The following is a 24,286-nucleotide window of genomic DNA, read 5'->3' as shown; positions in this document are numbered from 1 at the left end:
CTTTGACATACTACCTGTGCACGAAGTTATCTAAATGGCGCAGTACTGACTCGCGATCGAGTAAACTGGCACGTGAATATGCAAATACACTTCTAAGTGACGAATCACTTGAGTGACCCACAACTGTAGGGAAATAAGAGTTAAACAAATAGTAAGGGCTGAAAGTATAGATAAAGTTTTGTACGTTGTCACATCCATACTTTTACATTTTTTTAAACAACTGTCCTACGCACAAATAAAACAGGTCACTCAAGATATAATATTCCTCGATGTAGTGTTTATCTGTCGTGATTTCAGTCAAACATTTTTTTTAATTTATATGTTTTGCGTGCGTTTACATTTAGACCCCAGTGGCACAGTGGCATGTCTGCAGATTTACATACTAAAAACCAGGTTTCGATACCTGTGGGGGGGGGGGGGCCAGAGCATAGATAGTCCATTGTGTACCTTTGTGCTTAATTCTAAACAAACAAAGCGTTTACATTTAAATATAGAAACATCATAAAATGCGAAACTAAAAGGTTAAAGTTTTCGGATTCAAACGTTTTCACTTATGACAGTGTAACGAATTATATATTTATTTTATTTTTGATGTTTGTTTAGGTTATATGTGTATTTAGAAATGCATGTAATTTATATTGCTAAATAAATATTGCAAAAGTCCTGCCCGTTCTTCAAATTTGTAGAAGATTTCCCAGCGTAAGAATCAACAACGTATAGAAATATCTACCTAAATACAGTATTGTTGGGCAAAATGAACTTTCTAGAGCCTCGGTTTAAAGTTTATAAATCGCAACACGAAAGAGACAGTTTAATAATATTGTTGGTTCGCTACAGTCAGTATACTATAAACCTCGGAAGCTATAAGCGCCTATTAATCGGAAAACTACAGATATTTGACCGGGAACGTTTATAAATTTCGAATATTATAAACCGTTCAACTTCAGTGAATTAATTTCGTGCGTTAGTATTTCTACGAGGACATTATATATTTTTGTCAGAGAAAAATCAGGTTGTAAACGGTGTGAGGCAGACCATAAATATAAACTCAGAATTAATTTACTTAAGGTGAACCATCAATAAAATGCCCCCCAGTGACTCAGCGGTATGTCTGCGGACTCACAACGCTAAAAACCGGGTTTCGATACCCATGGTGGGCAGAAAACAGATGGCCCATTGTGTAGCTTTGTGCTTAATTCAAAACAACAACAACAAACAATAACATACTCAATTTCGACCAGACAGAAGATTCTGTAGTGTTTGTAAGTTTATAAAACTCTGGTAGACAAATAATTATTTGTTATAACTATTTGTAACAACTGTTATTATAAACTGTATTGCCGTTTGTGTATTAAAATATATTTGTGTTAAGAAAGAAAATTGTGTGTATCAATCTTATTGGTAAAACATCAGAAAATTGATAATATCGACATTCAATTAACTTCCAAATTAAAATTTCCTGCTATTTGAAATCGAAATACGCTAACATACGTAACACAATCAATCAGAGACGCGACCGAGATATTATGATACCTAACACGTACGTCACAACACCGAAATCAAGACCGACTTAATAACGTTATAATAAGTTTGTTAAAACTATAACATATCTTGTCAAGTAAAAAAACGATAAATCTGCAAAACCGACATAAGTGAGAGTGTTAAGAATATTGATAGGATGTGTCTTTTCTTATAGCAGAGCCACATCGGGCTATCTGCTGAGCTCACCGAGGGGAATCGAACCGCTGATTTAAGCGTTGTAAATCCGTAGACTTACCGCTGTACTAGCGGGGTGCGAATATTGAGAGGAAGTCAGGTATAAACACAAAGGTTGGAAACAGTATACTGGAACATCTTCCAGTCACATGTTAGATTATACAAGTACTCTGATGGTTAAATAAAGAAAAGAATTTAGGTGACAAAGTAGGTAATTACGGTTAGAATCCGCATAAGTATTTGTAAAAGCGGAAATGGAACATTTTGTTTTTATTTCAGTTTTTACAAATGTCAAAATGGAAGGAAGGGGAGAAATAAGTGAGCTCAGGGGTATATTCGTGGGCTGTATTACATTTACATATTTACAAACGAAATAAAACTATAAGAAGGCCCGGCATGGCCAAGCGTGTTAAGGCGTTTAACTCGTAATCCGAGGAGCGCGGGCTCGAATCCCAGTCGCACCAAACATGTTCGCTCTCCCAGCCGTGGGGGCGTTATAATAAGACGGTCAATCGCACTATTCGTTGGTAAAAGAGTAGCCCAAGAGTTGGCGGTGGGTGGTGATGACTAGCTATCTTCCCACTAGTCTTACACTGCTAAATTAAGGACGGCTAACGCAGATAGCCCTCGAGTAGCTTTGCGCGAAATTCAAAACAAACTATAAGATCAAGTTTTACAAGGGTAGATTTTTTTTTTACGGATCTAATAAACAGTTGGATTGAAAGGAGGAATTTTATTAAGAACTCGCGCTTTCGTGCACCATGAATTTTATTGTCAAACTTTGAGAAGTACCAGTAATCCAACTTCTTTAGACAAATTTCCTAAAATGAAGCCTTCCTTACTGGATTCTGTTTTTACTTTGCTTTCTCTTGAGAAAAGATTTTCCCTTCGTCTCAGCCCGTTAGAAATAAGCTAAACAGTATTATATCTATGGTGTTTTGGAACTTTTTTCTTTACTTTCCACGGTGATATTATATTCACAGCTTTTCAGCTGAATAATTCACAAGAATAAACCAGTAACATCAATAATGCATATTCTGTTAACATTAAAATAACCTATTCTGTTGTGATTTCACATTTATGTCAACAATGAAATAACATATTATGTTGTGATTTCATATTTCTGTTTAAACAAATAAGAAAATCACTCCCCACTGAACTTGATAGGTATCTAAACTTTTAACTTTGAAATTGAAAATGCTTAAAAATATTTTGAAAAAAAATCAGATAGCTTCAGGCGAAAAGTATCTGTTTACTTTACAAAGATGAATAAAACCTTCAGAGAATGTGTCTGTTTGTTTGGTTTTGGAATTTCGCTTGAACCTACAAGAAGACAATCTGCGCTAGCCGTCCCTAGTTTAGCAGTGAAAGACAAGATATATCATCACCCACCGCCAACTCTTGGAGTACTCTTTTATCAACGAGTAGTTGGATTGATCGTAACATTATAATGCTCCCACGACTGTAAGGGCGAGCATGTTTAGTGCGACAGGGATTCGAACCCGTGACCCTCAAATTACGAGTCGAGAGCTATAGCCGCCTAGCCATGCAAGTCACAACGAATGTGAGAATGAAACTTTTAACAAGAACTCCAAACCGACCTCATTGTTCGCTTTCGTCCTGCTAGTTAAGGTCAGCCGATGTATGGGTAATAATGACACATTTAATGGGTCATCAGTAAAGCAAGAGGTGGCATTGTGGCTAGTGAATGAACGATAATTACCCTCGCTTGATGAAAGTCTCAGTTCGGTGACCAGTTAGAAAAGCGACAATGAATTCTGTCACACCATCTTGGACTTAAGATAAATCAGCAACAACAACAGAGAAGAGAAGGATTAATAAACAAATATAGTTCATACTTTCCACTCATTTTTCAAAACATTTGAATGCGAAGCGACAGGAGACAAACAGGAAAACATTGCTTCATGCTGACACATTAAAACCTGTTTTACAGAGTTCCTCCAGGCAGTTTTATTTTGTATTTCCAGATGTCAAAACCATCAGGCTTCCTAACTATATTTCCGTGACTACATTCCTAAAAGTAGAGGTGTAAATTTTAGGACATTAGTATATTTCAATGTTAATTAACTTCGTGGAATTACGGAAAACTAGACTTTTTTTTTAATATTTTGAAAAGACTTTAGTTCTTAATAGAACTTGTTGTCACGATGAAATATACCGGCAACTAAATTATTTTTAACACAGATACCAGGAATTTCTTTAGACATTTGTCTTGTAACTTGAAAATATTTTTACCATATTTTGATTTTTTTTAACTTTAGTTAAAACTTTTCTATACGTAATCTATCTGGTAATCTTAAGGTCGCGGGTTCGAATTCTAATCACGCCAAACGTGCTCGCCCTTTCAGCCGTGGGGGCGTTATAATTTCGCGCAAAGCTACACGAGGGCTATCTGCGCTAGTCGTCTCTAATTTCGCAGTGTAAGACTAGAGGGAAGGCAGTTAGTCATTACCACCCACCGCCAAATCTTGAGATACTCTTTTACCAACAAATAGTGGAATTGAACGTCATATTATAACGCCCCCACGGCTGCAAGGGCGAGTATGTTTTGTGCTACCGGGATTCGAACCCGCGACCCTTGGATTACGCATTTAATATGTACTTCGTCATTATCGTCTTTGAGTGATAAACAAAAATTATGAATCAAAATCACTCCAATAAATCTCCGAAATTGTTTTTGGATAGAATGAGAGGCTACATAAATTCATTTTAGGCCTAAAGTAACCCGACTTCGATTTATTCAAAAAGTGATGCCGCATACTGTGATTAAAAATACATTGCTAACAAACTCCTTGATTCATAAGAAACAGCAAAACTAATTCTATAAGATATATTTGCCCAAATAAGTAAACCATTTGAAATACGAACTCATTTATTCAAACCATGATCTTAATTTACCACTAAATAAATTCTTGAACATCCTGAATTGGTCACATGAATGTTAGTTTTGTATTCGCAGGGTGCTATAGTTCTGTACCATTAAATATCGCCTTCGGGTTGTTGGACACCTTTTAAGATAACTTTTAAGTGCTTAAAAAACAAAGTATTTTTGTTTATCTACATATAAAGTGTACGCCGGTGAACAAAAAAAAACAGTATATTAAAAAATGAATGAACAAAGTATTTGATATGTCATCCAACGATCAACTTTAGGTTTGGTATAAGTACCACGTTTGTCTCTCCCTGCAACTAAACGTTCTTTATCTGTCTCGTCGTACGATTACAATTAATATATGCCTATCACCATCTACGACTAAACGTTCATTGCCGATCTCCCCCGTATGACTACAAATATTATTTTTCTATATCTCCCCTAACTATGACTACAAATATTATTTTTCTATATCTCTCCTAACTATGACTACAAATATTATTTTTCTATATCTCTCCTAACTATGACTACAAATATTATTTTTCTGTATCTCCCCTAACTATGACTACAAATATTATTAATCTGTATCTCCCTAACTATGATTACAAATATTATTTTTCTGTATCTCCCCTAACTATGATTACAAATATTATTTATCTATATCTCCCCTAACTATGATTACAAATATTATTTTTCTATATCTCCCCTAACTATGACTACAAATATTATTTATCTATATCTCCCCTAACTATGACTACAAATATTATTTTTCTATATCTCCCCTAACTATGACTACAAATATTATTTTTCTGTATCTCCCCTAACTATGATTACAAATATTATTTATCTATATCTCCCCTAACTATGATTACAAATATTATTTTTCTATATCTCCCCTAACTATGACTACAAATATTATTTATATCTTATATCTCCCCTAACTATGATTACAAATATTATTTTTCTATATCTCCCCTAACTATGACTACAAATATTATTTTTCTGTATCTCTCCTAACTATGATTACAAATATTATTTATCTATATCTCCCCCGTATGACTACAAATATTATTTTTCTATATCTCTCCTAACTATGACTACAAATATTATTTATCTGTATCTCCCCTAACTATGATTACAAATATTATTTATCTGTATCTCCCCTAACTATGATTACAAATATTATTTATCTGTATCTCCCCTAACTATGATTACAAATATTATTTATCTGTATCTCCCCTAACTATGACTACAAATATTATTTATCTGTATCTCCCCTAACTATGACTACAAATATTATTTTTCTCTATCTCCCCTAACTATGATTACAAATATTATTTATCTGTGTCTCCCTTAACTATGACTACAAATATTATTTTTCTGTATCTCCCCTAACTATGACTGCTCTATACCTATCTATCCCTATGGCTACAAATGTTCGTTGTCTGTTATTCTCTAAGGTTTAATCTTCTCTATGCCTATCCATTGCTATTGTTCTATACCTATGTATACAAATCTCACAGTTTAATACTTACATATATTTGGAAAGTTATGTTTATATTTTGAACGAAAGAAACAAGTTCACTTCACAACGAACTGCTATGAAGCAGCGTAAAAGCCATGATTTTTTTTTACACAACAATCACTGATTTTCTTTATTATGAAAAATTAAGTTGGAAAACGCTGGTATGCCAGTACATTTTGTTTGAAGAAACTAATGAATATATTACCAGCTTTATCCTTAATAACCAATAGAAACTTATTTCCTTAAAATAAAACAAGTAAACAAATAAGGCTTAATAAACGATCCACCTCCCCCCACAGAAAAAAATATTTATGTGATCAAATGAGTTACAAAACAGTCTTGTTACTTGTATCTTTACATCTATCTGGATTTAAGTCTTGGAGAGAACAGCGTGGTATCGACAATGTTTAAAGCTGGCGCCCTCTAACACGTCATATTCTTTTCCTGTGTTGTGCTCGCAGCTGACGTGACAATCTTAGCATGCTAAGTTTAGTAGCGGAATGCCGAACAAAAATGAGGGTAAATCGCGAAACCCTGTGCTCTCTAGAGCCACTCTGCGTTTTAAAGATATCTTAAGCCAAAGAGCAGGAACAGATGAAACGAGTTGTTTTTTGTTTTTTTTTCAAAGTCACCTGCAACAATTCTGTTTTTTCTTTCGCTCTGTAAGCTGTTTAAAGTTTCTAAGAAGATTTCATGGAAGGCTTAACGCTTTTCTTGCAACAGCTTCTGTGGCTAATCCTTAATTTTCGTTTTGGACACGTTGTGAGGACCACGACTTTCTGCTTGTTTCGGATCTATAGAGAATTCATTAGGAGATCCGTGATATACCGATTGCACGTTATGCATTCCATGAACAGGTGCTGGCTGCCTCGTGGCGTTCTCTTGCACCTGCCAGCAATTACTGGCTCGTGAGGAGTCAGAAAAACAAAACAAAATGACAGCCTAATGAGGTTGGGGACGGTTTGGTGCCGTGGGTGTGTGGGGTTCCTGCCTTCAAGTTTTCATCAGGTTCGTATCTAGCACAGTCGGCAAAGTTCCACAGATTATAAGAAATGAAACAAACGGAACTCTCGTTATTCCCTAACTGGACGCCACCTGTCGCCTACATACGTTACACTTCTTCATTCTGCATCAACAATGAAAGCATACGAAAAATGCTTTATAAAATTTTGTTCAGATCTAATAGGAAAGATTGGTTTTGTTTGAGTAATCCCTGATAACGTAAAGAAATAACATCGAATATACACTTCAAGTAACGTTAGCTTTATCTGAGAACATATCTTCTCTGTTTATAAACTTCCTTTAGTGAGTAGCTGTCCCCACTCCGCAACAAGTTGAAATATTTATATTATTAGATTTACAGTTGAAGAGCAAACAGCTAATAGATAGTCAGATTATTAGTCTAGGTAGAAGCGTTAACCCTCAGTATTGTCATAAACCATCTTTCACAGGTCACCATCTTTGTTTCGACAGTCTTTCTTTTCTTCATCTTTTGAATTTAAAATAAACGTAATTCGTAATTCAATTCATTGGGCCTATTTTACCTGCATATTAAGTTTAGAATTGTCTTTAAACCTATGTTTCATTTAAGTAATTATTTTGAATGTAAGGACAGATTCCTATAACGCATTGCTCTTACGTTATATATAAATTTATATGTCCAAGGTCTAACTTTTGCTATTCATACTCCCAAGATGTTGAAGTATTTTAAAGCGACACTTGTGTCACAATCCTGTAATCAATCGTTCACCCTTCGCCACTGTTTACAGGACTGTGACACTGTCGCTTTAAAATACTTCAACATCTTGGGAGTATGAACAGCAAAGAAATGCTCAGTACTAATGAAAATTTGTGGATACACAACATACGTCCTGAATCACATGTTAATCAAACAGCTTCACATTCCTTCCTTTATCTGAGGTAACAAACACAGTCACAAATCCACCTTTATTTGAGGTTACAAACACAGTCACAAATTCACTTTTGTCTGAAGTTACAAACACAGTCAAAAATCCACCTTTATTTGAGGTTATAAACACAATCACAAATCCATCTTTATTTGAGATTACAAATACAATCACAAACCCATCTTCACTTGAGATTACAAACACAGTCACAAATCCACCTTTACCTGAGGTTACAAACACAGTCACAAACCCACCTTTACTTGAGATTACAAACACAGTCACAAATCCAACTTTATTTGAGGTTACAAACACAGTCACAAATCCATCTATTATCTAGGAATACACAGTTTGTTTAAATACCATACACATGTTTCATTACATGCAATAACGATTTATTTTAGTTTCGTGATACCGTTTTGTGCCCTGAAAGTATGTCGATATTCTTGTGCTATGGAATATGACTCGTGGTAATAAAAGCACACTTCCTTTCTTAACCTGAAGATGACCTAGCAAGTTCGAAATGTTGTTCTCTCCTTATCAGTAAAAGTGTTAATACCCACCAGCCGTTCTGAGATACAAAATTAGAGGAAGAAAAAATTCATTTCCTCGTGAACAGGAGAATACGTTGGTGCATCAGTAGGGAGAGAAACCATCAGTTTTTCTAGCAGATTGTGTTTATTAGTTTTCTTACCTAACTGAGAAATAAATGCCTACTATCGTCAGCAGTGTTTCTCCATCTGAGCGGTACTGCCCCCTAGTGGGAGATTTTAAAATTCCGAGGGGCAGTAAACTTTGAAGGGTCTGCAGGGAGGCAAAACGTGTTGAGGGTTTCAAAGTTGTATTTGCTAAAATTAAACCACACGTATTATATTATCTATTATTGTCTTAAAGTTTTTATTTTAGTAAAATACTTTAATGGTCTAAACATTTATTAGAAGGAGATATCAGCGCCAACTGTTTGCTGAGAGGGCGCTGCGGTGATGTAAGAAAACAACTGGCTTAGAGCCAACAATCTTTAAATCTTTTTTTGTTTTGTTTTTGAATTTCGCTTAAAGCTACACGAGGACTACCTGCGTTAGCCGTCTCTAATTTAACAGTGTAAGACTAGAGGGAAAGCAGCTAGTCATCACCCCCACCGTTAACTCTTGGGCTATTCTTTTACTAACGAATAGTGAGATTGACCATCACATTATAACGCCTCCACGGCTGAAAGGGCGAGCATATTTTGTGGGACGGGAATTCGAACCCGCGACCCTCAGATTACGAGTTAAGCGCCTTAACCACCTAGCCATGCCAGGCTCTTTTAAGCTCGTGAAAAACTAGTGGTTTGGATTGTAGTTCTAAGTTATATATGCTTGCTAATACGTAAGTATGTAAAAACTTATTAGATTAGAACACAAATGTATAATGTGGCGGTTAACCCCACTATTCGTTGGTAAAAGAGTATCCGAGGAGTTAGCGGTAGGTGGATAGTGATGACTAACTGCCTTCTCCCTACTTAGGGACGGCTATCGCAGATAGTCCTGGTGCTACTTTGCGCGAAATTCCAAATAAGCTACACACCTGTACAGGAAACCGTGTATTTATTGTAGTAGAGATAAGGTAGGCTAAATAATTTCACATGATTTTACTATTTAAGAATTAGTTTCGTATTTTACAAAGATCACAATATTCTACGACATTCGTTAATTAATTGAATTCTAATTTAATATTAATTTCCTGTGTCACTTAATTGTCATACGTAAGTCTAGTAACAAAGTGTTCGAATGTTATTGTTTTTATTAGGCAACAGGTTATATGTCAAGTGAGCCAATCTCCATTTCTTCCTTTTTTTCGTTTGTTTTTTACAGCTTAAACAATCTTTTATTGTCGATAAAAATAAATGTGCTAACATTGTCACATTAGATTATTGATAGGTTTTTGTTGGTATATAGAGTACCACGTGGTAATCTATCTATCTTTATATATATATATATATATGTATACGTTATATAAAGATATTTGTAATAAAGTGAAATATATTTACGTAATAGGAAAACCTGTTGAACAACAAACCACATTTATATCTCATGCTCACGTGTTCATAATGTACGTGATCGTTTAAAAACTGTTACAATCATTTTCAATTATCAGCCATTCGTTTTTCAAAATTTCCTTTATCCGCGAATGAAATCATCGAACGAATGAACAAAACGTTTTTTTTTTCTTTTTCAAAAGCCCACCCACTGGTGCACAAGTTATTACCTTTACACATCTGCCATCTGTTCATTATTAACGTTTAAAATAACTGACGGCCTTTTGTTGTTGTTGTTTTTTTGTTATTAACCTCAAAACCACAAAATGTTTTATCTGTGCTCTGCCCACCGCAGAGAACTGACCCTTACTTTTAGCATTTTCATCCTTTTATTCACCATTAAGCCCGTCATGGCCAGGCAGGTTAAGGCTTTCGACTCGTAATCTGAGGGTTGCGGGTTCGAATCCCCATCGCACTAAACATGCTCGCCCTTTCAGCCGTGAGGGCGTTATAATGTTACGGTCAATCCCACTATTCATTGGTAAAATAGTAGCCCAAGAGTTGGCGGTGGATGGTGATGACTAGCTGCCTTCTCTGTAGTCTTACACAGCTAAATTAGAGACGGCTAGCGCAGATAGCCCTGGAGTAGCTTTGCGCGAAATTCCAAAACAAACAAATATTCACCATTACGTCACACAGGAATGCAAAGCATTGGTTTACCTAATCCTATAACTGTTCTTCATTCAAATATCGATGGTGTGCTCGTGTTATTTTCCTTCCTCTTCAGGTAACACTTTTACAGTGACGGATTTCCTATAGAACTTCAGTTCAAGGTAGTGTCAGAAAAATTACAGGTACAAGATTTTTTGATTCAATATTGTTTTTTTATTATTTATTTGATCATACTGGTACACAAATATGTACATATTCCACCTCCAGCACTTCCCAAATATGGCGCTCAAGTTTTCCTAGTTGTTGAAAATTACCGACGTTAGCAACTGGGAAGTTTATATATTATTATGCAGCGAATGGAATGTTCAGATTTATTAAAGATGGAATGTTCAGATTTATTAAAGACGGAATGTTCAGATTTATTAAAGATGGAATGTTCAGATTTATTAAAGATTCCCAGAGTTTAGATAGATAGTCTCACTGGCCATCTGTCGGGAACTAAAATACAAGGTCTTAGTTGCTAGCATTTATAATTTATAGACTTAGCAGTTGCAACTTGAGTAAAGATTGATTGTTTGACCCAAGTAGTGGACGTTGTCTGATCCTGGTAGTGGACGCAGGGAATAAAATTCTCTTGGAAATGCTCACGTTTCATGCTATTTAAGAAGCTGATAACAAAATTTGAAAATTTTAATATAATTCCTATGTATTATAATATATATAGACTAACAAATGCTTCTAAAGATATTCCTAAGTAACGTAGGGACTTTTCTCCGAGGCAGCGTATAACCTAGAGTAATTAATGGACACGCTTGCTGGCCGTTACATAGAATAATTAAAGGTCACGCCTGCCAGACAGTACCTTGAAAGGTGCACCAAATCTATGTTAATCACGACACTTCAAAGTGCTGATACTAATTATTTTTGTATTATTTAAATAATACAGTTTGTAATTTACTAGTTTTTCTTATAATCCCATTAATAGATCACAATGAATGAAATCGTAAATATTCTAATTTAGTGTTCGATTCACAAGAACTTCCATCCGTCATCAATAACCAGACTACAAGGGAAAAAAAACAACAAACACTTTGTTTTTTTAATTTCGCGCAAAGCTACACGAGGGCTATCTGCGCTAGCCGTCCCTAATTTAGCAGTGTAAGACTAGAGGGAAGGCAATTAGTCATCACCGCCCACCGCCAACTCTTGGGCTACTCTTTTACCAACGAATAATGGGATTGACCGTAACATTATAACGAGTGTTTGGTGCGACTGGGATTCGAGTCCGCGATCGTCAGATTACGAGTCAAACGCCTTAACCCACCTGGCAGTGCCGGGAAAAACAAACAGACTTCTAATATTGCATAAAGTTTGTAGAATACTTTATTGTCATATGTATTTGAATCATTAAATTAATAATTTTTTTCTCATATATATATTCCTCAGAGGAATAATCATTACTGTGAACATTGGGACCGTAAAAGCTGATGAGTGTTTCTCTTGCATTTCTTCAGAGGAAATTTTATTGGCACAAATTTAATGATAAGAAAACTTCATAACGTTCGGAATGAAGCGCAGATAATGGTGACGCAGTAACGTTAAGAGAGAGGTACATAAAAATAGTACACGTGGTTTATTTTAAAAATAGCATTAAACCTAACACTAATGTAGTTAAGCTGAATGTGAAAATGTTATATTTTTGTGATACGTCAGTGTGAACGAAACACCGTGAAAAATTTGTCACTCTAAATACCGGACATCAATCAGAATAAGATTCTATATTTTTGTGCACGTATACAGGACTATTGTTATTCTTTCAACTCCTAGTAGCTTAACAGTGAGCTTGTGAGCTGATTTCTCTACAATTTGGGGTTTTGATCTCAGCAATAGCCATAGAAGATAGCCCATTATATAGTTTTACGCTCAACAACAAAGAAAACACTTTCAAATTTATGCTTATTTTCAATTAGCATATTGGAATGTCACAGCCGTTACTGGGCGTTAAATTATTATCCGTCATTTATATCAGTTTCATCAATACGCCATTCTTCTTAAATGTGAAAACAAGTTCATTTTCTATCCCAAATTAGCTATAGAACCAGAAGAGGGCGTGACGCTACCACTAAAGGCAAACCCCGTTTAACACTTTTGGCTATCGTCTTCGGGATCGCAGCAGGTCCGGTGATTAGTTATTTTTTATCAGTGTTTTGTGATCGATAGATAAATAAAGACACTCCTTTGATCATATGGTTACACCCGTAGGCTTGCCAGTTTATAAGTGCTAATTAGGGAGTGATTTGTTTTGAGAAAACAGAAGTAAGAGAACCAAACTTGAGGGAAGGTCTCTTTCACGAGACACTTTTACCGGAGAGAAATAAATTCCACCACAAGGTGCTAATCATATTTCATTGACAAATTAACATCGAAAGTATTTTAACGTTTCTCAAGTTATACATTAACAGAACACAGAAACGAGTAACTTAGATAACTCTTTGCTTTTAAAATGGCACATTGAGAGCTTTTAAAAATGTATATTATCAAGGTTCTGAAAATAAACCGATTTGTAGAACATTCACTAGAATATCTACCACGTCAGGAAAAAGATATTACATGAATTCAGCTTGACATGAACACTCTCTTCTCATCCTTACGCATCTATCTATTCATGTTGTTACAACACACGAACCAAGCCGGTAAACTGAAATGATTTGCCAGCTACGATACTAAACAAATACGAAAAAGAAAAAAGCAAGAGCCCCCACCCCTCGCTAGTACAGCAGTAAGTCCATGGATTTACAACGCTAAAATCAGTGGTTCAATTTCCCCTCGGTGGGCTCAGCGAATAGCCGGATGTGGTTTTGTTATAAGAAACACAAACACACAAAAAGCAAGAAACATGTGCATAATTTGTTGCAAACCGCTTGGAAATGTAGCAAATTTTCGTTTGTCAGTTATTTAACACGAAGGCCTAATACTACGTACACACACGGTCCTACTAAGGCGTTAGTTACAGGTGTACGTAGGAGGTTCGATACAGATCTTGAAGGTGTAACCAAGCAAAATAACGGGTGTTTTTTTTCAGATGTTGTAAGTTGTGTTTTGTAGCCAATATCGTTTACACTTCTGACAGAATTAATCTTGATAAATAGCTATTAAAACTGTACTCCCAGTAACTGCGTTAGCTGGGGAAAAAAGGACATTCACCCTAACCCTCTAGCGATTAACAAGGAGAGACACAACTTCAATTGAAAATCATAAATAAATCTAAAAATGTATCCAGTATTGAACCATGGAAAATGTCGCCTATGTTTGTTGAGTTATTTCACTAATTGATAAATAACACGTAATGTTTAAACTGTTAACTGAAAAGTAACTCGTAATTTTAAACTGTTAAGTGACAAGTTACACATAACTGTTAACTGACAAATAATACGCAATGTTTAAACTGTTAACTGACAAGTAACACGTAATGTTTAAACTGTTAAGTGACAAGTAACACGTAATGTTTAAACTGTTAAGTGACAAATAGTACGTAATGTTTAAATTGTTAACTGACAAGTGACACGTAATGTTTAAACTATGATCCTATTTAGTTGGTACAAAATACCCACTCGCTCATTTCTCCAGCAATGAGACTCTAGCAACGTCTCTGCATGCGACTTGGTCACAGTCGAATTCTAGTTATAGAAACACACACACACATAAAACAGTGGAAAAACAACATTTGACAGTTACCATTAAAATAAAACAGATGTGTGTAATATCACTGGAATAATTAGAAGAATCTGCAGTTAATATAAGACTTTTGTTGGTTACTATTAAGATAAAACAAATGTATGTAATACCACTATAATAACAATATAAGACTTTTGTTGGTAACCATTAAGATTTGTAAAAAATGCACCAGTGGAATATTTAAAAAAATCTCTAGTGAAGGTAAGACGTTTATTTATTATCATTAGAACCAAATAAATGTTTCACCATCTTTGTCCAGTTTAAAGACTCTTCATCTGTAACATATTTTCCTGAAATGTTTAGAGATAAAAGCACTTTTATCTCAGCGTGTCACAGAGGTGAAAGACAATTTATCATTAACCCCAAAGGCAAAATATAATATCAGTGTATCTGTATATAATTGACTTATATTTGCTGAACTAATAAATATTGTATTTTAAAGTCTTAGCTTACATGGTCGTGAAGGAAGTGATTACATAAGTCAGACTTTATGAATTAAGACTTTAAGTATCATTGATGGTTTGTACTCAAGAAACGGTATTTTATTGATGGTTTGTACTCAAGAAACGTATTTCATTGATGGTTTGTACTCAATAAACGGTATTTCTTTGATGGTTTGTACTAAAGAGACGGTATTTCAGGATTTCATCAACAAATTAACATTTTAATTTTAATTTTTTAACGTTAGACTTTATTCATAACTTCCATATAACCAGGTTTTATATGGACAACTTATTTAATCGTCAGGTGCCCTCAAAACTTAAAACGAGTCAAGAACTATAAGGGTTAAAATAGTTAGGAGGAAGATGGCCTGTTATTCCAGAGCTCGAATTGTCAATCGAAAATCGTATAAGGTTTACATTAAAAGGAAAGAAAACGATAATAAAGAAACGTTAAACCGAACTTTGGCAATAATAAAAAGGACAATATTTAATTCAATCTGGTTTTATGTTGTCATCAATATACGTACATACAAATGTGCGTGTGAATGTATGTGTTAAGATTTAACTTGTATAGTAACTTCATGCTAACCGATATGAAATAGAATTATGTTCCAAAACTATTGTATTGAATGGATATGAATTAACTATTTCAAAAATGACATCAGCGACTACTGGTAGAACAATATAATAATGTGTGTGTCCAACTGTGGAAGATTTAAAGCTCAGTGAACAGAGGAGGGACAACGTGGGTCTTCAAGTCTCTGTTAGGTCAAGAACAACCCCACCAAAATTTCTATTTTACTACATTATTTACTCTGTAGAACAGCCTCTAACAACATATCATTATTTTTCTTAAGAGCACACGCTCAAACATAACTTCTATTAGCTGACATCACATAAACAAATTTTCAGTAGAACTTCTGTTTAGTGACATTAATTTCTCACAAGACTAAAATCTCTAATGAAATTTATATTTAAGAGTCCAACATAAAATTTTGTTTACTAATATTATTTACTTTCAAGAAGGCTTGGCATGACCAGGTGGTTAAGGAACTCGACTCGTATTCCGAGGGTTGCGGAATTCCTGTCTAATCCCCGTCACACCAAAAGGGCTCGCCCTTTCAGCCGTGGGGGCGTTATTAAGTTACGGTCAATCCCACTATTTGTTGATAAAAGAGTAGCCCAAGAGTTGGCGGTGGGTGGTGATGACTAGCTGCCTTCCTTATAATCTAAATTAAAAACGGCTATCGCAGATAGCCCTCGTGTAGCTGTGCGCAAAAGTCAAAACAAACAAACAAACCTTCAAGAAAAATCCGAAAAAAATTATCTTAAGTTTTAGACTCTTTACTTCAAATGTATTCAGGTTTTACACAGTAATTATTCAAGATATGAGAAAATTATTCGATTGTTAGAGGAACTTATTAACTGACAGTCTTGTTTTACTCTAAAAAGTGGCCAGTGGTGGTAGTGTCTTAATATTCCTAATGAATTACTAGTATGTTGTTATTCCCAATTTATGTTTAGATTTTGGAGACTGTAATAGCTAAAGAAGTGTGTTCATTAATATGAAAAACATGAGCAAAGATTTTCTATGTGAAGTATCACGAACCACGATATAAAACGTTGAGAACCTCACGTATCAGTGTCTATTATATAGTTTTTCATTGTACGTTTTTTGTTTTCACTCCAGTGAGCAGCTTTAAACCGTAAAATGGCAACTGTGCAAAAAAAGGTTCAATGGATCGTTTAGCGTGAAGAGACCAAGTCAATGAGTATGGTTCAGTGTAATTACAGGTGCAAATACAGGAAGAACGTAGAGGAGTATGTTAAAGGTATCGTGTGTTGCATACTTCTAGTAAACTTAATGGAGTGGAAGGCCAGAATAAGGGCGCCATGCAAGACACAAGTGCTAGAATGATCAGAGCATGCGCGAAAATTTAGGAAAACGTCAAATAAAAGTGACTTATTAATTTTATATAGATGTGTGTACAGATTAGTATCTAGAGGGAAAGGAAAATATAAGAGCAGATAAAAAAAAATAGAAATCTCGTCATAGTTTTATTAATTTTGTAGCTCAAAAGATTAACTTGTAACTCAACTTCGTTATCGTGTGAGACACGTTCTATTTAACCTCCCTTCCTTAGTATATAAATGACCTTTTGATCAACTTCACACGCATGTTACTTATCTCTCATTTACCTTCTTTTTGTGCAGTATGGCTTGAAAATCATTTCCATTTAACCTTCTACTCTTTAAATTGTAAGTTACCTTCTAGTTAACCTCTCAGACCTGATACTTATAAATTATCAATTTAATCTCTCTTTCCTTAACTTGTAAATACAATGCCAATTAACCTCCCACTACTATTACTTGTAAATCATATTCTAGTTACCTCACTCTGAATATAAATAACCTCATACTCTAATTACTTGTGAATTAGTTAGCCTGTCTATAAATAACTTTTCAATTCGTCTTCTATTCCTGTTACTTGTAAAATACCTTTCAAATTAATAACTGTTACTTGTAACTAAACATCTATTTAACCTCCCACTTCTTACGTAACCTCTGGTTGTGTTATCTAAAAGTAGCATTCTCTTTAACAAATAGCCACCGGAAGCTGGCTCAGCGACAAGTCTGGTGGCATATAATGCTAAAAACTGGGTTTCAATACTCGTGATGTACACAACACACTCAGTGGTTCAGCGGATAGCCTGAGGGCTCATACCGCTAAAAACAGAACTTCGATATCCGTGGTGGGCACAATACAGATAGCCCATGGTGGCACAATACAGATAGCCCATGGAGTAGCTTTGCGTTTAACAACAAATAAAAGAAGTCTTGAACTACATTTTCTCATTATTAAAGATATTTATTGGTCGAAAAGATACTGAAAGCAAACCTGAAACTAAAACAGACTGACTGAAGAACATATAACTCATTTATTAGGTTTTCTCAGCTTTACCAACATTTTCAAATCGATTATAAGAATATGTATTAATATAATTTGTTACTAAATATAAAAACATATGAGAAAAAAATATCATTTGGACTTGTTTGAATAAGACACGGATGTTTTACGTCATCTATCTCGAAACTATGTGTATATTTAAGTTTGCTAAAATAAACAATGTTGTGCCCCTGTGTAAGTTAATGGAAAGCAATAGATATATTGCATTATGGAGTTATATATGCCATATATATATATATATATAATCAGAGACTGACCAACATCAAGTGAGGCTCATCACAGGTCTTCAACGAACTTCTGTTACACGTTTGTGTCCCAAACTAATTTCCAATTCTTCCTTATTGGAATCGTTTTGGTTACTCTGGGTATTTATCGACAGCACTTATCAATAATAATAAACAGTTCGTAATTTCGACAGCAACACGCTCTTGAGTAGTTCCGAGCACGAGATACGAGTCTGTCGTGGATTCACGTATCACCACCCGACAGTAACCGACAGCTGTCTTAGGGGTTGGCGAGTTACCGTCCTGGCCAGCTGGATGCTTACGGTATTGTTACTCAACGCGTTCTCTTTGCATTTAGCGTTCAGCCTCAACTCTCTTCAGTTTCACTTTTACACGTTTGTCACGCGCTGGACGCGTCTGGATATTGTTTCTTTATCACTTTGACAAGCGTTTGGCACTCTCAATAGTTACAAGAGTTCGACTGTCGCGACATAAAATTCCCATTATTTAGTGGAGTCATGAGTTCTTAACAGTAGCTTAATTTAATGTTACAAAACTGTAATTAAATAAAACTAAATACAAGTAAAAACAGTAATTAAATAATAAGCAAGAAACAATGAAAACTAATAAAATAGTTTTCAATAACGGGAGTTTTTAAATTATTAAACAAGAAGTTACAAAATGGCCTATCTGTGCTCCATTCACAGGTATCGAAACTAGATGTTTAACGTTATGAGCCCTTAGAATTACCATGAAACTACGGAGAGACTTAAACATAGCAACAACTAAGAAAAACATAGTTTTTTTCAAACATATATAACAACAGTACTGATGTAATAGTGTTATTTAACTATAAATAATGAATGTTTCTGAAAAATAAGTTGTAAGATATGAGTAAACAAAGTTTCGGTTTTTGCTAAAAACTTGGAATATAGTTGGATATCACAGTTGGCACCGTTTAATGCAGTGCAAGATCGACCAGTATTGATACCTTGAAGACTTTGTAAAGTGACGAGAACTGTTTCACTCGGTTTTGAAGTGATGGCAGAGTATGGGCTTGGGGACGAGCAACGAAACTATTTGATGTGATTGCATTGTGTCAATCTGGTGTTGGATATGCTACGTATCTGTGAAGTGTCTACATATCTAAATAACCACTGATACCAAAAGAATACGCTCCACTCTTGTCCTAGTATATCGGACTGGAAGTTTGAGGAGCTGGTGTTCGAGACATAGTTTCAATTTTGGTTAAAAGTATCTCTTTCAGTGGTAAGTACCTGTGATGGGCAGAGCATGGATAATACACAGTGCAGCTTTACTCTTCATTATAAGCATACCAAACCGAAAACATTTCGCCAGAACATTATTTAACGCCATCTAGTAGTGAGCATTTTAAGTTATTATCACTTCTTTGTTTTTTTGCTCTTTCAATTTTTAACCTAAATAAATATTTTATTTATAACAATGGAATATCTTCTTGTGAGTATTTATACTATATTTTATTTATATTATGCACCGATACGTATTGTACAATGAAAATTAGTGTATTTACTCTCTTTTTTTTCTGTTAGTTCTTTACAAAATATTGTAACAAGTAAAAACAGGCTGTGATATGAAAACAAGTGAGTAATTTGAGGATTAAAATTATCTGTTTCCTGTCTGGTATATTCAAGTTAAAATTTTTCGATATATGTTTTCATGATGTTGTCCCGAATTTTCGTATTATTAAGTGAAAGCAATATCTTAAAGTGTGTTATGGTGCTAACAAGAGGATATCAGAAAGTGTCTGCATTTACAATATCCAGTTTTTAATGCTGACAGTGTGTGTTTTCTTATAGCAAAGTCACATCGGGCTATCTGCTCAGCACAGCAAGGGGGAATCGAACCGCTAATTTAGAGTTGCAAATCCATAAGCACACCGCTATACTAGGGAAGTCCTTACTGATATCAACTTAATTATTTTTTTTTTAAATTCCTGCCGACATTGTAAATATTTCAAGTTGTAGAGTGAGGTTAACAAGGAAGTAGAAGTTCGAAAATACAACTAATAGTTAATAAAAAAGTGCCACTGAAAATAATTAAGTTAATTTTATCTAGTATCTAAAGAGTTAATTTTAGAATATAAAAAATGTGTTAAAATTTGATCTTGTTTATAAAAAGATTATGTTATAAGATAAAAGTGCAGTGAGAAAAAAGTATCCAAAGAAATTAATTAACTTGTGAAGGAAAATAGAATAACTAAATTTGTCTAACATCTTGAGAGTTAATAATTGAGTTGTAAAAAAACAACAACAAAAAAACAGTTAAACACTCTTTGTTTTGAATTTCGCGCAAAGCTACTCAAGGGCTATCTGTGCTAGCCGTCTTCAATTTAGCAGTGTAAGGCTGGAGGGAAGACAGCTAAGCATCACCGCCCGCCGCCAACTCTTGGGCTACTCTTTTACCAACGAAGAATGGGATTGATCGTCATTTTATAACGCCCCCACAGCTGAAAGGGCGAGTATGTTTGGTGTGACAGAAATTAGAATCCACGACCCTCCGATTACGAGTCGAGTGTCTTAACCACCTGGCCATGTCAGGGTTAAACACTTAACCTAATGTTTCAAATAGACAAAATATGTAGCGAGAAAATGCATTACAAGGCATTAGTAGATGTAATGGGTTATAGACTATATTAACAAAAGGTATAATTATAAATTGAATGACAATGAAATGTGCTGGGGGCTAAATCACGTAGCGTCAAAAGGTGCAATGAATTAAATTCATTGTATTGAAAAAAATAATATGTTAGTTCTGTGAAATATAAAAACATATTGAATCGATGGTGCCTGTTAATATATATACATAATGGATTATTTTTATATCATTAAAGCATAGGGACTGGGCGTGGCCAAATGGTTAGCATTCCTGATTTGTGAATTGGATGTTTCGTGGCTCACGACCTGACGGCGCGAAAAAGCTCGCTCCATCCTTTGGAACTGTGAGAACTGTAATAATGTACCTGAAATTACACTATTATGTCACTAAATAGTATCCCGACAGTAGGCTGTTAATACTGTTGGCGAGATGCCATATTTTTGTAGACTGTCAATTTAACATTTAGTGACGTCTATGCTCAAGTGACGCTTGTGTCGCCTTGAGCTAAAACTCTAAAACAAGCAAACGCACGAATAACAGCGTGTATTCGTTCGAATGAGGTTGTTTCAAACAGCTCTCTAACATGTGAGCTAATCTATAACCCAACAATAAAACCAGAAAAATACTTTTAAAATGTAGCTTTTAATCACAAATATACATATGGAAATTTATTATTCAGTAGTGTATTCCTTATGGTTATGTCACACTGGTTGTATATTGATATACAAGTACACACTTTTGCTTAAAATCAATCGTAATTTTCCGGTTTAAAAACCTCCAGTATTGTTAGAAGTCAAAGGTATCAGTTTATTTTTGTTCATTAACTAAACAACTAATTTTGAAATTTTTTATCTTAATTAATGAATTACAATTACCGTATTTTCCGCCTAATAAGCCGAATTTCTGGCCCTAAATTTTGGACCTGATTTTTGGGGGTCGGCTTATTGGCCGATCACTCCTTTCGGAAATTTCTTCTTCTTAGGAAATGTTTTCCTTTTGAAAATTACCATAGGCGGTAATTTTGTCCCATCAGCAAAGCACGTTAAGACTACAGTGAAACGTTGTTTCTGGAATTTCATTGGTTACCTAATTACAGTGAGTGGAGCCAATAACGAATGACATATTGATTCCATCTCTGTCTCAATACGACACGTTCTGCTTTACTACAGAACGCCAATGATCACACACAACATGCATGCTGATGCTGAAACGAGACTAAGAAATCATTTTGAAGAAACTTGTCACTTCTTAAAAATGGCTTCGGCTTATTGGGCGGTAATAAGCAAAAACCCTCATTTTCAGAGCTGAAAATTGGCCTCGGCTTATTCGGCGATTCGGCTTATTAACCGGAAAATACGGTATTAAGAATTTCGGGTAGCATGCTAAACGTATCGGGCCTGGCATGGCCAAGCGTGTTAAGGTGTTCGAGTCGTAATCCGAGGGTCACGGGTTCGAATCCCGGTCTCACCAAACATGCTCGCCCTTTCAGTCATGGGGGGCGTTATAATGTGACAGTCAATCCCACTATTCGTTGGTAAAAGAGTAGCCCAAGAGTTGGCGGTGGGTGGTGATGACTAGCTGCCTTCCCTCTAGTCTTACACTGCTAAATTAGGGACGGCTAGCGCAGATAGCCCTCGAATAGCTTTGCGCGAAATTCAAAACAAGCTAAACGTTTCTTTTTGTTTCTGTTTAAAACCAACAAGAGCTGATGAGGGGTGACAGAAAACAACAGAACAAATGTAACATTAGTCATCATTCATAGGATATCGGTAATAATACACTGTCAGAAACAGTGACGATCTGACATTTTCATTACATTTAGAAATAGTTTTGTAGGACTATAGTGTATAAATAAACCATCCCTCGTTACTAGTTAGTAAAACAACGCTTTCTTCCTGATATGTTATCACGTTTTGAACAGTCAGTAGTGATTATTTCTTTGTGATGAATGACGTGGTATCTAGTGGTACCATATACATTAACATAGTATTGTAGCTGATGTTATATGGTATAGTGTTGAGTATATATATTATTTTTTTCACGGGTTGTGGCCCAAATACTAACACAGTGTTGCAACTGACATTATATACCATGAGTATTGGAGGTATATTTATACTCCACGAATGATATCTTTAACTTTAACACGGCACTATAGCTGATGCCACAGGTTTTTATACACTAACACAGAATAACATCCGATAAGCAGCGTTTTAAATACCATATATATAACAATGCAAACGTATATTCCTGTGTCTCTTGATGTGTTAAAACATATGCTAAAACCAAGTAAAACAGGTTTGGCATGGTCTTCTACAATTCTTCGAATCGTTTTGACATTACCAAACCCCGGAGACTTAAGAAGAGACAGGGCTCTCGAAAGTGAAACCCTCTAATACCAGCTTTGCTTCAATTTTGTGAACAGCAATATTATAGAAGGAGGGAGGGGCTCACTTGTAGTTTTAACGAGAACTATGTTCATAATTGTAGTGTAGGTTTGGTTACTCCTCTTAGAAAGTATGTTAAAATTTGCAGCATTATATAAACAGCTTTACAGTAACAAATAATTAATCTCTGTAATATATCACGTTATCTACGTTTATTAGTTATTAAGAACAACGTGGTATCAGCTACTCGTATACATGATTTCAGCTACTCATATACATGGTATCAGCTACTAATATACATGGTGTCAGCTACTAATATACATGGTGTCAGATCTCATATAGATGGTTTTAGCTACTCATATACATGGTTTCAGATACTCGTATACATGGTGTCAGTTACTCATATACATGGTTTCAGATACTCGTATACATGGTTTCAGCTACTCATATACATGGTTTCAGATACTCGTATACATGGTGTCAGCTACTCATATACATGGTTTCAGATACTCGTATACATGGTGTCAGATACTCGTATACATGGTGTCAGCTACTCATATACATGGTTTCAAATACTCGTATACATGGTGTCAGATACTCGTATACATGGTGTCAGCTACTCATATACATGGTGTCATATCTCATACAGATGGTTTTAGCTACTCATATACATGGTTTCAGATACTCGTATACATGGTGTCAGATACTCATACACATGGTTTTAGCTACTCGTATACATGGTGTCAGATACTCGTATACATGGTGTCAGCTACTCATATACATGGTTTCAGATACTCGTATACATGGTGTCAGCTACTCATATACATGGTTTCAGATACTCGTATACATGGTGTCAGCTACTCATATACATGGTGTCATATCTCATACAGATGGTTTTAGCTACTCATATACATGGTGTCATATCTCATACAGATGGTTTTAGCTACTCATATACATGGTTTCAGATACTCGTATACATGGTGTCAGCTACTCATATACATGGTTTCAGATACTCGTATACATGGTATCAGATACTCGTATACATGGTGTCAGCTACTCATATACATGGTGTCAGATCTCATATAGATGGTTTTAGCTACTCATATACATGGTTTCAGATACTCGTATACATGGTGTCAGCTACTCATATAGATGGTTTTAGCTACTC

General features: G+C 35.1%; 1 protein-coding gene across 2 annotated transcripts in view; it reads right to left on the bottom strand.

The window, feature by feature from the left end:
* LOC143250919 (CD109 antigen-like) overlaps nt 1–24,286 on the bottom strand; it is a 159,016-nt gene that overhangs the window by 113,173 nt on the left and 21,557 nt on the right. The window contains exon 1 of one of the 2 annotated variants that reach the window (XM_076502104.1): nt 18,131–18,259. The exons of the other annotated variant lie outside the window; for it this stretch is intronic. The gene's annotated coding sequence lies outside the window, so the exon portion shown is untranslated. Of the gene's footprint in view, nt 1–18,130; nt 18,260–24,286 lie in introns of those variants that run through there. 2 annotated transcript variants of the gene reach the window in all.

This window comes from Tachypleus tridentatus, chromosome 5, assembly GCF_004210375.1.
Source record: "Tachypleus tridentatus isolate NWPU-2018 chromosome 5, ASM421037v1, whole genome shotgun sequence".
In the NCBI taxonomy this organism is placed as follows: domain Eukaryota; kingdom Metazoa; phylum Arthropoda; class Merostomata; order Xiphosura; family Limulidae; genus Tachypleus; species Tachypleus tridentatus.
Note: the sequence above shows the minus strand (reverse complement) of the source record. Positions and strands in the feature narration are given on the sequence as shown.